Source organism: Lissotriton helveticus, chromosome 11 (assembly GCF_964261635.1).
Source record: "Lissotriton helveticus chromosome 11, aLisHel1.1, whole genome shotgun sequence".
NCBI classification, from domain to species: domain Eukaryota; kingdom Metazoa; phylum Chordata; class Amphibia; order Caudata; family Salamandridae; genus Lissotriton; species Lissotriton helveticus.
In genome coordinates this window covers 92,915,153-92,931,537 of record NC_136072.1, presented here as the reverse complement: position 1 = coordinate 92,931,537, position 16,385 = coordinate 92,915,153, and positions in this window count along the sequence as shown.

The window sequence follows — 16,385 nt, the reverse complement described above, 5'->3', positions numbered from 1 at the left end:
GTGTCACGCAGGGCCTCGGCCTTGCGCCCATTGATGCTCACCCATTGGCTGTACTTCCGAGTGTTGGCGGGCAGGGGAGTCCGCGGGACCATGTCTCTTCCTCCTAGGCATGCCAGGGTCATGGCGGCGGGTTCCCACTCGAACTGCTCCGACTCATAGGTCTCCGTGTCTTCGGAGACTTGTTCTTCTCCCAGGGCGGCGGCCGCCATCTGGCGGGGCCCGGGGGCCTGGTTCTTCGGGCAGGTCGGGTCACTGGCATAGTGGCCGACTCGCTGGCATCGATGACACGTCACGTTAGCTCGGAACCCCGGGCGCATCGGGGGGTTTCCCCGGCCTGCTGGGGCCGGGGTGGCGTTAGTGGGTGCGGCCGGGGCGGCGTCTCTGCCCCGGCCCGGGCCTCCTCCTCCTCCTCGGGGACGATGGTGACCTTGGTTGGTTCTGTTCTGCTCATTCGGCCCACTCCGGGCCACTCGGGTGCTCTCCCACCGGTCAGCCTCGGTGGCGAGCTGCCGGGGTTCAGTCAATTTACTGTCGAGGAGGTGCTGCCTGAGCTCGACAAAGCAGTTGTTGGAGAGGTGCTCCCACACAATGAGATTGAATAGTTGTTCGTAAGTGGTTACGTTGTTACCCTTGATCCACCCCTCGAAGGCTCGGCTGAAATAGTTCACGTATTCCAACCACGTCGTACCTGGGATCCTGGTGCAGTTGCGGAACCTCTGGCGGTACATTTCGGGTGTAAGTCCATATCGACTGAGGAGGGCGGCCTTCATGTGGTCATAGGACGTCATTTGATGGTCCGGAAGCTGCAGCAGGGCATCACGACCCTCGTTGACGAATCTCCCCCATAGACCGGCTCCCCAGTCACTTCGAGCGACCCGGTGGGCGGTCATGGCAATCTCATAGGCCTTGAACCACTGCTGTATGTCGTCGTTCCGGTGATATTCTCGGACCACATCCTTGGGGATGTGGACCTTCTGCTCGGTAGGACCCGGGGAGTGCGGTTGCTCGGGCACCCCTAGGTTTTTGTTCAGTTTGCGCATTTCTATCTCCGCTAGTTTGCACTCGTGCTCGTATGCCAGTCTTTTTTCTTCGAGGTCTCTCTGTCTCTGTTTTTCCTCTCGCTCTTCTCTGAGCCGTAAGTGTTCTAAGTTTATTTTTTGTTCCGCCAGTTTCAATTCTCCGTCTAATCTGAGTCGTGCCAAGTCTAACTCGTGTAATCTATTTTTTTCCCGCTCGTGGATCTCTTCATGGGAGGGGCCTGTTCTCCGTTCCTCCGTCCGGGTGGTGTTGACTTCCGGGGCTGCGGGGTCCCGGGGGGTTGCGGTATTTGTCTCTGTCCAGGCCTCTAGGGCGTTTTTGAAGTCTTCTTTAGTGCTTAGCCCGGTGGTAGCAATGCCTAAGTCCATGCAAAATTGTTTGAGCTCTCGGTGGTTGTATTCTTCCAGCTTTTCCATCTGGAACTTCTCCGCCGATCCGCTCTCTTTGGTCGTCATTGTGGTTTTAGTCGTAGGGTGAGTTACTGTCTGTACGGTACGCGTTGGTTCGGATCGCGCCGCTAGCCACCAATGTTAGACGGGGACCTGGAGGGTCGGCCGAGCACAGTGATCGCACAGACAGGTAACTTCCCCCCCACAGACGGACACCACACAAAGTTCAGGGTAACACCTTTTATAGGCACTTCTGGGAGTAGAGTGGTACGATACAAGGCAATCAGGACACGATGATCCTCTCAATTCTAGTCTCTAGTAGGGGAAGGGGGTAGCGGGACAGTCTGGGTACCCACGGGTACGGGGGTGTAACGGTGATGGCTCACAATCCTCGAGCTCGGTGTTCGGAGGGGTCAGACCGCGGCAGCGCCGGCAGGTCCCGAAGAGGTCGTAGGTGGCAACGGGCCGCGGCAGCGCCAGCAGGTCCCAACGAGGATGAAGGGTACAACGGGCCGCGGCAGCGCCAGCAGGTCCCACGAGAATGCAGGTTGCAACGGGCCGCGGCAGCGCCAGCAGGTCCCACGAGGATGAAGGTTACAACGGACCGCGGCAGCGCCAGCAGGTCCCACGAGAATGCAGGGTGCAACGGGCCGCGGCAGCGCCAGCAGGTCCCACGAGGATGAAGGTTACAACGGGCCGCGGCAGCGCCAGCAGGTCCCAACGAGGATGAAGGTGGCAACGGGCCGCGGCAGCGCCAGCAGGTCCCACGAGGATGAAGGTTGCAGAGGGCCGCGGCAGCGCCAGCAGGCAGGTCAATAGTTCACAAGGCAGGGCTGTGGCAGCGCCAGCAGTCCGTCAAGGATGAGTTCGTCGCGGTGTCTCTCGACTCCAGGATACAACTGCCTTCCTGTCCTGGGGCTGCCTCAGTTATAGGTCTGGCGCCCTTTGATGTCCGGACCCTCGCTCTTGGAGGTCGGGAGGTCTGGGATGAGGGAGTCCAGACACCCAGCAGGGGGGTGGAGCCAGCGCCCGAGGAGGCTGGGGGTGCTCGGCACCTGGCGGGGGAGAGCCATCGACACTTCGTACTCCCATTGACCTGCCAAGTGGGCCGTTCACCTCCTGGGTGGAGGGTGGTGCCGGGATGTCGGGGCCTGGCCAGGCCCAGGGTTGGGGTCGGGCTGAGGCCGCACGGCCGCGTGGTGCCGTGTCCAAGATGGCGGCTGGGCCGGGCAATGGTGCTGACGGTGGCCCGGGCCCTGTCCTGCGGGGAGGGAGCGAGCCCTTCATGTGGCCTGTCCAACAGATATACCCTCAAAATTGAAGGGCCAAAGATCTGGAATGCAAAACCCCAAGCTTGACCACCTTAATCAAACTACATTTGCTTTAGGAAGAATTTGAAAACTGAAGTTTACCTAAAATTGGTCTTAAATTCCTTGATGATTGGAATAAAGAACGCTAGATTGGGTCTTTCTTTGGGCTTACTTGCATCAATTTACGAAACTCTTAAGAACTAGCTTGTTTTAACAGGCAGTAAATGTTACATATTGAGGGTCTATGAATTTACTGACAAGAGAGAATTCCTGCTAAATCGAAATAACTTTCAGCAGTGCTTTTCGGTAAAAATGTACTATTGAAAGAGCATGAGAGTAAGTTTCACTATCAGCTGGAAATATAAATGAAAAGTGGTTTGCAATTGCTGTTTATTGGAGAACCACCTTGGGGATTGGTGCAGTGGTAATGATGATTGTCCGTGACATAAAATACACATACTTTGACACTGAATTGTTTGTCTTGAAACAGAAGCCCTACCACATAACATCTTTAAAATCCTCTTTCCAAGTTTTGTTCATTCCTCTTTTTGAACATAATTGGAGTAATTTTGGTTTCCTCAAACCCTATATTTAGATTTTACTTTCACACAATGGAAATGCAAGTTTAGCACATTTCAGATGGACTATAGTGTGACTGATCTTGTAACACTACTTCTAGCCGCTAATGTTGCATTTAAAAATGTTGTTCTTTCAGGGTGTTTCAAGATTTTTTTTTTGCTCAAAGATCACTACGAGCTTCTCTACGGCCAAGGAGTTTGGGAAAATAATCAAAAGACGGGGAGAATGTTACTCACAAAATAGTTATCATCACAAAGGTGAACACTAATAATATTTTGAAGGATTCAAGAAACTGACCAGCATTTACCCCACCAATCTGATGAGCTACATGCAATATATTAAAAAATAGGGTAAATAAACCTTAGGAGCCAGGCCCCATTTTAAAGGTCAAAAGGTGTGGAATTATGGAACCTGTGGAGAAGTGTGTCTCAATGGTTAGAGCGGCAGACCCTGATGCAGAGGTCTAGCCCGGGACCAGGGTTCAATTCCCCGCCTCGGCGGGTCTTGGGCTCAATTTCCTTGGACCTGATAATTCTCGCCTCGGTGCCTATTCTAAGCATGGGCCCCACTCTGCAACTCTGGGCAATAACTTGCTTAATCTCCACAACGGTCCCAACAGCGCTAGGATGCCTGGCTTCACCTTGGGGGTGCCCAGGAGTGGACACTCACAGGGAAAACCAGGAAGGGTTCCACAGTGGTATGTGTACAGCGCCTTGAGACCCCTTCGGGGGTGATACGTGTGCTATATAAGCACTTTTTACAACCTCACATCAAGTGCTTCTTGTAAGGGATGAAAGTAAAACTGTTTTCAGCTCTTTCAACCTGCTTATCTCACCTAAAATGGTTTAAGTCTCAGTGGAGCTATTAGTACTCCCACTGCCTACAAGATTAAAACAAGAGATGGAGTTGATTTTGGTTCGAATTAGGCCAGAAGTATTTTGCAATTGTAGCACTTCCTGAATTATTTGGCAAGCTCAAATAGCACTTCATTCTGTATGGAATTCAACGAAAAACAGATTGTGCATTTAACAAGAGACGTGTGTAACTGCGTATCATATGTGGCGCTGTACATTTATGGACATATTTATGAGAGGTTTGTGTCACGTTTGCACCACAGAACGTGGTAGATGCATGACGCAAACCTCTAAGTCAGATTTTTTAAGTGGCTTTGAGTAGCTCCAAAAATCTGGAGTAAGGGAATGGAATGCAAACTACTGTGTTGCAATCCTCTGCGCTAGAGAAGCGTTCCATGGGCGTTGCATGGATCTTCCCATGCAACTCCAATGGTTTTTGAAGCATTAGCAGATTTACAAGGCCGTGTAAACCTGCGAATGCATCAAAAAGATACACCTCCCCAGGAGAGGCATAAGGAGGAGAAATATCTTTATTTCTCCTTATTACTTCCTCTTTCCATGTGTGCTGTATTCTGTTGTTCACATGGAAAGAGGAAACATCCTCTCGGATTGTTTTTGTGCAGGAAAGGGCCCCTTCTTGCACAAAAACAATCCTGCATGCAACACAGGCGCCCAGGCTCCATGGCACAGGGTGCATGCGTTGGTGCTAGGCAGCACCAATGCATGCACCAGCGCCGGGAAAAAAAATCAGGAATGTGCCGTATCCCTTAGCTATGGCGCATCCCTGCCCTTCTCCAGTGGCACGGTGCAACGCAGCAAGGTGACTTACAGTGCTGCACCACTTTGTCATACATTTGCCCCTAGTGTCATGAAGCTCACAGTGTCTGAAATCCCTGCTCAAAACCATTGGTTCGTAATACTTTTCCTCTAATAGTATTGGTAGCAACATGAAAAGAAGTGTGGCTTTCTGCCTCAGGGCATTCGGAAGAAGAAGACAACACAGACAGGGGCAGATTTACAAGGTCTGGCGCATCTCTGCAAATCAGCAGGGATGCGCCAGAATATTTACAACATGCAAATCCACTCGTGCGCCACCACTGATGCGCCACATTTACAATGCGGCGCACCATGGCGCACGGATGGGCAGATGCGTGTCGCAACCCCTGGCGTAAAGGTGGAATCGCATCGCAAGTGCGTCAAATGCCTAACATGCTGCGTCACTCCGTACGCCTGCTTCAAGCAGCCGCAGGCTTTTGATGCAGCATGGCCGTAAAAGTGAACCAGTGAAATCTTGTAGATTTCACTACGTCACTTTTACGAGGCGTCCCTGCGACGGAACGCTCATCCTGCGCCGGACTGCCCACATGAAACCTGATGCAGGTTTCATGTGGTGCTGGGCTTTACAAAATGATGCATCTCCCTAGATGCGTCACGTAAATATGGCGCAAGATTGCACATGGTTTACGCCGCCGCTGCATCACAGAAGTGACGCAACGGCGGCGTAAATGTGTCCCAAGGGGCTTGTAAATCTGCCCCACAATGTTTAGACAACTGTTAGAGGGTGGATTTTTACCAAACAGGAACCAACAGCTACTATTTTAGAGTGACTTCAGCTGCGGAATCTCAGTGCTCATTTTGCACTGCAGGAGGATGCAGCAGCCATGATGTGTGGGCAGTTTCAAGAACATCCCATGCTTAGTTCATTGCATACTTTTCTGTGTGTGTCATTTCTGTTCAGAAACTATAGCATGTAAATCATGGTGAGAAAAGCAAGGACATATTTGCTGGCATTTCCATCATGCAAAGAAACCACAGGCATGATTTCCAGTTATTTAGATGAATCACAAGTTGGCCCTGCAGCAACCGGTGCAAGACCTGGCCACAAGGTGTGTGAAGGATTGCTACCTCAAGTGAAGGCAATGCAGCACTCCATCACGCTTTATGTAGTGGCAGGCGTTGTTATTCTTACATGACCCCGGAGCATCCTGCTGGAACATCTTACAGCAAACTGCAGACTCTTTGTAGGAGTGACTCAGCACATTTGCAGGGAGCATACAATGCTGAGAGAAGAAATACCACTGATCAAACAGCTTAAAAATAAGCTGAGAGGCAGCGTTGTCACTTTCATAGCACAGGAAATATGTAGCATAACCTTATTTATTCAATCGATCAAGCAGTATTTGTATAGCACCACTTATCACCCTGGAGGGTATCCAGGCTCTGTGCTGCAGGTATTAGTTGAAGAGCCAAGTCTTTAGACCCTTCCTGAAGTGGTTCAGCAAGGGGGATGTGCAGAGGGGGAGGGTGTGCTAGGGTTTGGCGGCGAGGTGGGAGAAGGAGCGTCCTTTGTAGAGGCTGTGACGGATGCATAGAGTTTGGGCGAGGTGTGCGGAGCGGAGGTTTCTGATTGGCTGGTGGAAGATCAGGCGGTGGTTCAAGTAATCAGGTCCTTGATTGTGGAGGGCTTTGTAGGTGTTCATTTATTAATAATCTTCGAAGAGAAATGCATGTGTTTTGTTCAGAGATCTAACGTTGGATCACAAAAACCCAAGCTGTAAATTAATTTACTGATGACCAGTAACAGTTTTGCTGTTAAATTTTATCTTAAGCAAGTGTAGGTTGGGCAAAATATCACTCTCTGGATGGAAACCTTCTTTAGCTGACCCAAAGATATAGAGGCCTCTAAAGTAAGTAGATTACAACGCACCCCCTTATTTAGGGATGGTGTAATTATTTTTTTCTTGGTACAAAAGGGGGTGGCGATGGACGGAGCATCTGAACCAATCAAACACTCACACCCAGTCAATAGATCTGGGTTTAATCCATCGCCCTTCTTTAGCCCAATCTGCCACCCCAGTTCAGACATGGCCATATGCAAATCAGTCTGACCCTGTGCCTCATGGGAACAGTCCAGCCCGAACTGCCAAGCCATGCCTTCCCTGGACCGGAAACAAGCATCCTGGGACCGGTTTCTGGCATTTCAGCCGAGGGTGGATAAAATCCAGAAGGTTTACCGCCCCTTTAAATCATGCATGGTTGCTTTCTACCCACTTTTGTGTAGTTCTGACAATGACTACTATCCACATTTAAGGGCACCACACAGGAACAAATGCTACAATTAATAAAATCCATTAAGTGTGTTCCCCAAATGATACCTTACCAGCCATAATATTTCACAAGTTAGCCACAACGTTTGAACCTTCTTGGTGTCTGCTTATTAATACTTCTCTCCAGTCTGGCACATTGTCATCCACTGGAAGCAGATGTGTGGTCCCATTGTCAGGGTCTTAGCTTGGTCATTAGGATTGGTAGGAGGTGAGCTTCAGATTTCCCAACAATCACGCTGGCGCATAATGTTAAAATATATTATACAACAAGCAGGGCACATGAGAAGGGCTTAACCACCACCGCACCCAGCAGATGCCTCGCCGCAGCTGGTAGCTAGTAACAATTAGGGCTCGCTCTAATCAGTAAGGCTGAGCCTAATAGCTAAACAACAAAGGGAAGATGCCAAAACTGATGCTTGATTTCCAAACAAATGAATGCCAATGTAAAGACCACAATTCAATACATGTGTATGCTAATGAATATCTATTTATTCTCAAATGTTTTAGTTAATCAATGCTGCAGTTCAAAACAAAATTGTATAACAACAGTGAAAATAAGGACACGAAAGTGGGATAAAACCTCATACATACCATCACTCATAATTTTTCAGGCATATCACAATCAAACATCTTACATTCCAACATTCAAACACTGTACTTCACACAATCTGGAGGGGAAATGAACCAGTTGGTGGAGTACTTGGTCTGCTATAGAAATCAAAAAGCTTTCCTAGTATTCTAAGCAATGCACAATAAACCATACACTTGAATCAATAAAATGAAGACATTTAATTTAATTTAATTGTGGGTTTATATAGCGCTAGGAATCGACTCCCGGAGGAGTATCTCCACGCTTCGACCGCTGGGGAACCCGTCCTGGCTCACCCTGAGAGATGGTCCCAGATGGGTATCTCTAAGGTGCGACCAAGCATCCCCGGCGATCTGGGGTGGGCCGTTGTGAAGATGAGGCAAGCTGATGCCCAGATTTGCCGCGTGTGGTCTCTGACTAGAGTAGGCACCGAGGCGAGAATTATCGAGTCCGCTGACCTTGGTCCACGACCCTGCCGCGTCGGGAATCGAACCCTGGTCCCGGGCCGTTCTCTGCTTACGGGTCTGCCGCCTCTAACCAGTGAGCCACACTTCTCCACATAGTAATCAAACTTAAAGTGTAAAGAAGCGAATCAAGATGCAAAACAATTAGGCACCAAGACGCAACCAGCAGACCACCCGGCCTACGCGTTTCGAATCCTGATGGTTCTCAGGATTCTCATCAGGGCCAATCAGCTCTGTAGGAAGAAACAAGAAGACATGTATCTAGTATCTGGGGGTTAAGAACCACAAAGAGCGCTACTACACCTAGACAACACTTCAGCTTACCAAACTGTCCTTTAATCAAGAGGGGTCTTGTTAATAGAGATGAATTCCTGCAGCAATGGGGAGAAAGGAAAAGCGGGGGAAAAAAGAGCAAGCAGGGTTAAGTCAGAGATGCATCCATAGAAAGCCTGATGTCATAAGCATCAACGGGAATGCAAGGGTGACAAAGCTGGTGGCATACCTCGGGGTGAGTCCAACATGTCCTAAGTGCTGGTATCTAGTCAGCTTGCTGTAATGGAGGGGCGTGCTAGGAGACCTATAAAGGCAAGCATACTGGCGGTTAGCCTAATGGATTCCTACAGTTGCGGCGGCATGGACAGTAAGGGAAGGTACGTGGCGTATCAAGCTGGTCCTTTAGCTGTCACGCAGTGTAGAGTTGTGGTAAACCATTCGGTTGGGCGAGGTTCAAAAGGTAGAAAACAGGGCGTCGCACTGTGGAAAAGTGGATGGAAAAGGCGCGGGTTAGAGCAGCGTGGTCTGACCGAAAGGACTTCATTAATCATAGAAGGACGAGCGCGGTCATCCAGTGGCATACAATTTACTGGGTGAACAGCCGGGTCCTCGACTCAATCTGGACTTGCAGTGCTGCGCCTGCGCTGGCGCAGGGACTCAAGGGAGGTGTAGTTCCTGGAGTGGTGCGCATGCGCTGATGCTGATGCACTTGATCATGGGCAATGTGGTCCCCGTAACGGGGCTAAATGCTGCGACAGGAATTAACCGGCAGGAGACAAAATTGCACTGGAGTAGACATTCTCAACCTTTAATCAAGGACGGGTCGACTAGGAAAAATTGGTGACGCGCACCTGGGCCGCCATATACTCGAAGGTGCACGAGGATGCTGGGACATGTAGTGCCATTCAAAGTAACAAAGGGAAATACATGTATCATGTCTGATAAATAGGTAATTACAATAAGGTGCAGGGGCATACAAGTGGAAGTGGAAGCCCACAAAGATGTTCCAGTGGGGGATGCAAATAGTCCAATGATATCAGGAGGCTTGGGGGCGGGCATAGGAGCTAACTTCACAGGAAACCATACAGCGGGCTGACCGACATGAGCTAGAAATCAGGGTGACCAGCTGGGGCAAGATCACCGAGGACCAGCTAACTGCTGCCCTCGCCCAAAGCCCACCCGCAGACCGACCGACCCCGACGCCGCAGCCTCAGACAATGGATCAACGATTGTGCCAACACCCTCTCCCCGCTCAAGAAGCCCACCAACACCCACACCAGCAAGAGAGCCAGCTGCTTCACTGAAGACTCCCAGGCCTCCAAGCGAGCCTGCCGTAAACTAGAGAAAAACTGGACCCGCGAAAAAACACCAGAAAGCTAGACAGCCCACAGGAACAAAACCCGCCAACACCACCAACTCATCAGATCCGCCAAAAGGACCGCCTTCAGAGACCGCCTAGACAACAACGCACACAACAGCAAAGAGCTCTTCAGCATTGTGAAGGAACTCTCCAACCCCAGCTCCAACACCAACAACATCCCACCATCACAAAACCTGTGCGACTCGCTGGCCACCTTCTTCCATTGCAAGATCGCAGACATCCACAACAGCTTCGACACCGTCAACACCTCAGCAACATCCTACACCCCCGCTCCCACGACCATCACCCGCACCAACCGCCTGCTCGCCTGGACCAACATCAACGACAACGACACCATCAAGATCATGAACACCTTCCACTCCGGATCCCCGGAAGACCCTTGCCCACACCACATCTTCAACAAAGCAGACAGCACCATCGGACCCCACCTCCGGAAAACCATCAACATCTCCTTCGAGACAGCGACCTTCCCGGGGAGCTGGAAGCACGTAGAGATCAACGCCATACTAAAGAAACCCAAGGCGGACCCCAAGGACCTTGAGAATTTCCGACCCATCTACCTGCTCCCGTTCCCGGCGAAGGTCATTGAAAAGGCCGTCAACAAACAACTAACCTGCTTCCTCGAAGAGAACAACATCCTAGACCCATCCCAGTCCGGATTCCGCAGCAACAACAACACTGAAACTGCCCTCATCGCCGCCACCGACGACATCAGGATCATGCTCGACAATGGAGAACCTGCGGCCCTCATCCTCCTGGACCTGTCAGCCGCTTTCGACACAGTCTGCCACTGCACACTAAGAGCACGCCTCCACTATGCCGGAATCCAAGAAAAGGCCCTGGTCTGGACCACCTCCTTCCTCTCCGGGAGAACCTAGAGTGCCCGCCTCCCCCGTCCGCTCCAAAACCACTGCGGCGTACCCCAAGGCTCATCTCTCAGCCCAACACTGTTCAAAGTCTACATGGCCCCACTAGCCCACGTCGCCTGACAGCACGACCTAAACATCATCTCCTACGCCGATGACACCCAACTGATCCTCTCGCTCACCAAGGACCCCCACACTACCAAAACCAACCTCAACGAAGGAATGAAGGCTGTCGCCGACTGGATGAGGGACAGCCGACTGAAGCTGAACTCGGACAAGACAGAGGTCCTCATCTTCGCCCCCACCCCCTTGGCCTGGGATGACTCCTGGTGGCCAACGGCACTAGGAGCACCCCCTACACCCACCAACCACGCACAAAACCTATTGGTCATCCTCGACCCCACACTCTCCGTGACAAAGCAGGTCAATGCTGTCGCCTCCTCCTGCTTTAACACCCTCCGCATGCTTCACAGGATCTTCAAGTGGATCCCCACCAAAACTAGAAGGATGGTCACCCAAGCCCTCGTCAGCAGTAGACTGGACTACCGCAACACACTCTATGCAGGAGCCCCGGCCAAACTCCTGACACGACTCCTAATCATACAGAACGCCTCCGCATGCCTGATCCTCGACATCCCCCGCCGCAGCCACATCACACCCCACCTGAATGACCTGCACTGGCTCCCCATCAATAAGAGGATAACCTTCAAGCTCCTCACCCACGCACACAGGCACTCCAGGACACCGGACCAACGTACCTCAACAGATGACTCAGCCTCTACAACCCCGCCCGCCAGCTCTGCTCCGCAGACCACACCCTCGCCATCGTCCCCCGCATCCGAAGAGTGACCACCGGCGGCCGATCATTCGCCCACCTCGCCGCCAAGGCATTGGACACCCTCCCCATTCGCCTACGACAAACCGAAGACCTTCTAACCTTCAGGAGACTCCTTAAGACCTGGCTCTTCGAACAGTAGCAGCTTCCCCCCCCTAGCGCCTTGAGACCCTCACGGGTATGTAGTGCGCTTTACAAATGCTATGATTGATTGAAGGGTCAGCGGAATGGGAGAGAAAAAAACAACATTTTTGAAGTCTTTCTAAACAGAGAGAGGGAGAAAGTATGAGTGTGGTTTGTCTGTGTGTAAAGCTTCCTGAAGAACTGCGACAGACACCTCACCATACCCGACTGAACGCACCTGCACCCAACTATCTATCGCAAAATACATTTATTGGGGGGGGTTAAACACCCCCCAAAATCCCCCTTGATGCTATGACCCTGCGCTTTGTTAGAAAAAAATCTGCTGACCCTCTTATACTTTCAGCCTATCTCTCTTTGATGTTTTGTGCTAAAGCAACTGAAACTACTGTCAATAAGCAGTTGTCTGACTATGTTCTACCTAATTTTCCCACAAATCCTTTCCAGGCCTGCTTTCATCCTTACTATGGCAAGGAAAATGTGCCTATAGCAGTTCAATGTGAACTATTTATGATTCTTTACCAAGTTAAATTGGCAGTCCTCATTGTTCTCGATCTCTCTGCCGTCTTTGACACTGTTTGTCATCATTTGCTGCTGAAAAGGCTGGCAGGTATTGGAGTATGTGTGGCTTGCATATAACTGGTTAGGGTAATTTCTTATTGACCCAATTCAAACTGTTTTTATGCCACCCTTGGCTATCCTGCAAGTCAGTTTAGGTGTGACGTATGACAAGGATCTTCCCTCAGTCCCACCCTCTTCAACATTTTGTTAAAGAGATGAAAGCACTCTCTGATTGGATGTCCACCAACTGCTTGAAAATTCTGATAACATTAAGGTTTTGGTTATTGGGAGTAGTGCTCTAGTTGGTCTTCTAATTGGCGGCTTTCTGAGAAGGGACAGTGCCCTACTTCAGTTCACACTGTTCTAAATCTGGGTAGTTCTCTCTCATTGTCCCCACAAATTGGGAAAGTAACTTCCCTTTGACAATAAAATATTCTGCTTTTTATTCCCTAATCTTCTCACCCGGCTAGTGTCCAAGCTCTGATACTATCTCTTTTGAGTTACGAGAACATCATGTATCTGGGGGTCCCAGCTTACCAAATTCATCAAGTATGCTCAGAATTGCACTACCCACCATTTGCGTGATTTAGGAGACACACATGTCCAGCCATTTTAACCTTTTCACTGGCTCCCAAAGAATAAGTGTAAATATTTAAAAATTCTTTGCATTTGCTTTAAAGTGCTGAATGGTATGCCCATCATGAGCACCAACTGGGGCAATATTATGAAAGGTAGTAAAGTGGAATTCACTGACTTTGCTCATGACCAATACTCTCAAACTGATAAACTGATCTTTCTAGGAGACTCCAATCTCCACTGGGGCATCCGGGAACATTCAGCTGCCAACCAGCTTGCCACATTTCTCTCAGGTAATGATCTTGTATAACACTGCACAAAACCAACACATTTCAAGGGATCCATGCTTGACCTTATTATCTCCAATGAAGATATTCTAACAGCTGATGATCATATACCAGTAGACTGGTCCGACCACTTCCTCATCCCCTTCTTATTGCACCTTTCTCATTCTGTAGCCCTCTGCCAACCTAAAAGGCCCACTACAGGGTTCTATAATACCAAAACAAACACATTGACACTCTCTGCAACACAGCTATTGAGTCTTCAGCCCCAACTCTGACGCCAATGACTTGACCACCCAGTGTCTCAACAGTCTTTCCGTCATGATAGACAAAGTAGCTCCACTTCAAAGCAAAAAAGAAAAGACCCACACCTTCTGCTCCATGGTTTAGTATGTCCCTCTATGAAGAAAGAAAGAACCTGAGACACCTGGAGAAGCAATAGAGACAATACCCTTCCACATTAATATCTCTAATCTCCTTTACGCAAGATTGCGCTATCACAAACACATCTTTGATGAAAAAGCAAATCATTTCAGAAGCCTCCTCGAACCTCCCAAGAACAGACCTAGAAATCTATTTGACCTCATCAGAACTACTAGCTACCCTCCTCAACCATCCAATTTGATGACCCTCCCAAGAAAGCAGCAGAATTTACACAATTCTTCCATGAAAAAGGGAATTCGCTCATCGAACATGCGGCTCATCTTACCCCCCATGAGGACTGCAAATCCAAAGTCTCCGGGCACAATTTTGACATCATCACCAAAGATGCTTTCTTCAAAACCATTCTGAAAACAAAGCCTTCTAACCATTCTATTGACCCTATCTCTAGCAACATTACAATTGCCATCTACACCTACATGCTCCCCTTCTCGACTTTGTTTACCTCTTCCTCATCCAAGGCTCCCTTCCTGTTGCCCTCAAAACAGGTCAGGTTACCCCCACTTGTAAAGAAACCTTCTGCTGATGTGAGGAACCTTAACATCCACCCAATCACCAACCTCCTTTTCCTTGCTAAAATCACTGAAAGTTGTGTAGCGGAGCAACTCTCCCAACATAACAAGGACAACAACCTTCTTGATGAATTCCAATCCAGCTTCAATCAAGACTGCAGCATTGAAACAGCCCTGTTACAAGTTATTGATGATGCCCAGCGGGTACTCAACTTAGGCAATTTCTGTCTCCTGATCCTTCTGGACCTGTCTGCTGTCTTTGACACCCACTCTTTTGAACACGCTAAAACAAAGAATGGGCTTTGAAGGCACAGTGCTGACCTCTCGGATAGAACTCAGACAATCAAAATAGCCTCTCTACATCAAAGGCTGTGGATCAAGGTGTCCCTCAAGGTGCGATCCTCGCGCCCACCCTCTTCAATCTTTATATGGAACCGCTGAGATACTTTCTAAAGAATTCCGGGATCCATTATCATCTGTATGCTGATGACACAACTCTACCTAAAGGAGTCCTCCGCACACGCCATTTCATTCCTCAATACCACCCTCAACTCCATCCAAGATTGGGTGACATCTCATCATCTAATTCTGAATCCCTCAAAAACTGAATTCCTTCTTTTCTCTAGATCAAACTTCCCTCCTCCTGTTTAATCATGGATGGATATCCGAACATTCCTAACAACAAACCCACTATTGTTGACAGCTCCAAATCCCTAGGTGTCATCCTGAATAAAAGACTCACCTTACATTCCCAAATCAACACCATGGCCAAGAACGCACGCTAGCAACTGCGCATTCCATGGGGAATTCGGCGTTTCCTTCCTGAGTAAGACCTGAAAGCTCTGGTACAATCTTTGGTTCTCTCTAGACTTGACTACTGCAACTCTCTCCTTGTTGGCCTCCCCAAATCGCTCCTATCCCCTCTAAAATCCATACTCCATTCAGCCGCACGTTTCATTTATGGAACCAAAAGAAATGATCATATCACACCCATATTGATTTCTCTGCGCTGGCTCACATTGAAGCTAAGTCAATGTTCCAGACTGCCCGCATCACCCATTAAGCCTCACACACCTCCACCCCTCGCTGCCTGGCAAACAAACTCAAACTATCAGGCCACTCTAGACCTTATCGCAATACTGAAAATCTTTTGCTCGAACCTCCAACTTTCAAAAAGGAAAGGCTCATGACACAATCCTTCTCAGGCAATGTGACTAGAATTTGGAACTCACTACCTCCAATCCTTTAGACCACCACCCCCTTTCAGACTTTCAAAACAGAGCTTAAGACTCTCTTCCAAAGACACTTCTATGATTAATTCACCTCATCCCAGGTCAAGACCTACACAGCCACGTCACTCACGAGTGCTCAATTTTTGTAAAGATGTATTCTCTACTTATATCACCCTATTCACGCCACCTTTTAGTATCTTATAATCTTGAATGTATCTGTAACTTGCTATCATGTAACTTTCACCATGAGTACCTATAAGTAGTTGCACCTACTTCCATGTTACTCTCATTCCTTATGTAATTTACATTCTTCTTGTGTAAAGCTCTCAGACACTTCTGGGTAATGTTGGCGCTATATAAAAATGCATAAATAAATACATAAAGTCCTTTCAAAAAGAGGATAGACAAGCAGCCTTAAGTGCTGTGAAAATGACTTATTTCTCTTCATTACCCTACTGCAGTGGTGTGGATTACAAAAAAATCATGTTTCACATTGATTCTAAAAGACAAAGGCGTGAGATCATCTGGAGTTAGGAGGGCCTGGTTAATGATGAGATCAGCTTTCCTAGAGACACCCTGAGGCTGCAGCTCTGTTAGCATACATTAACCATCCAGTCATACAGACAGGGCAGGATGACATCACTGCAAAAGCTGTATCCTTACATATCGCTTCAGAAGAACATGTGGCCCAAACTGACCTGAGCCTCAGGCATCTCATGTTCAAAGAGATGATGAGGCAGCCTCTATTCCATGCGCTTTAGCCACCAGGTTTACCTCTGCAATCTACACAAGGTAGCCAGATGTCACTGCTTTCGATATGCAGATGTTTTGTGGTTTAGCTTGGAGCTGCCTGTGCTCACCTTCAACTTATTGCTGCAAAGGATTCGGACTGGGATTTAAGTAGGTGTCTCTATGTGTTTGTCAGTGACTGTGGTGAGACATTTCCACAAGCT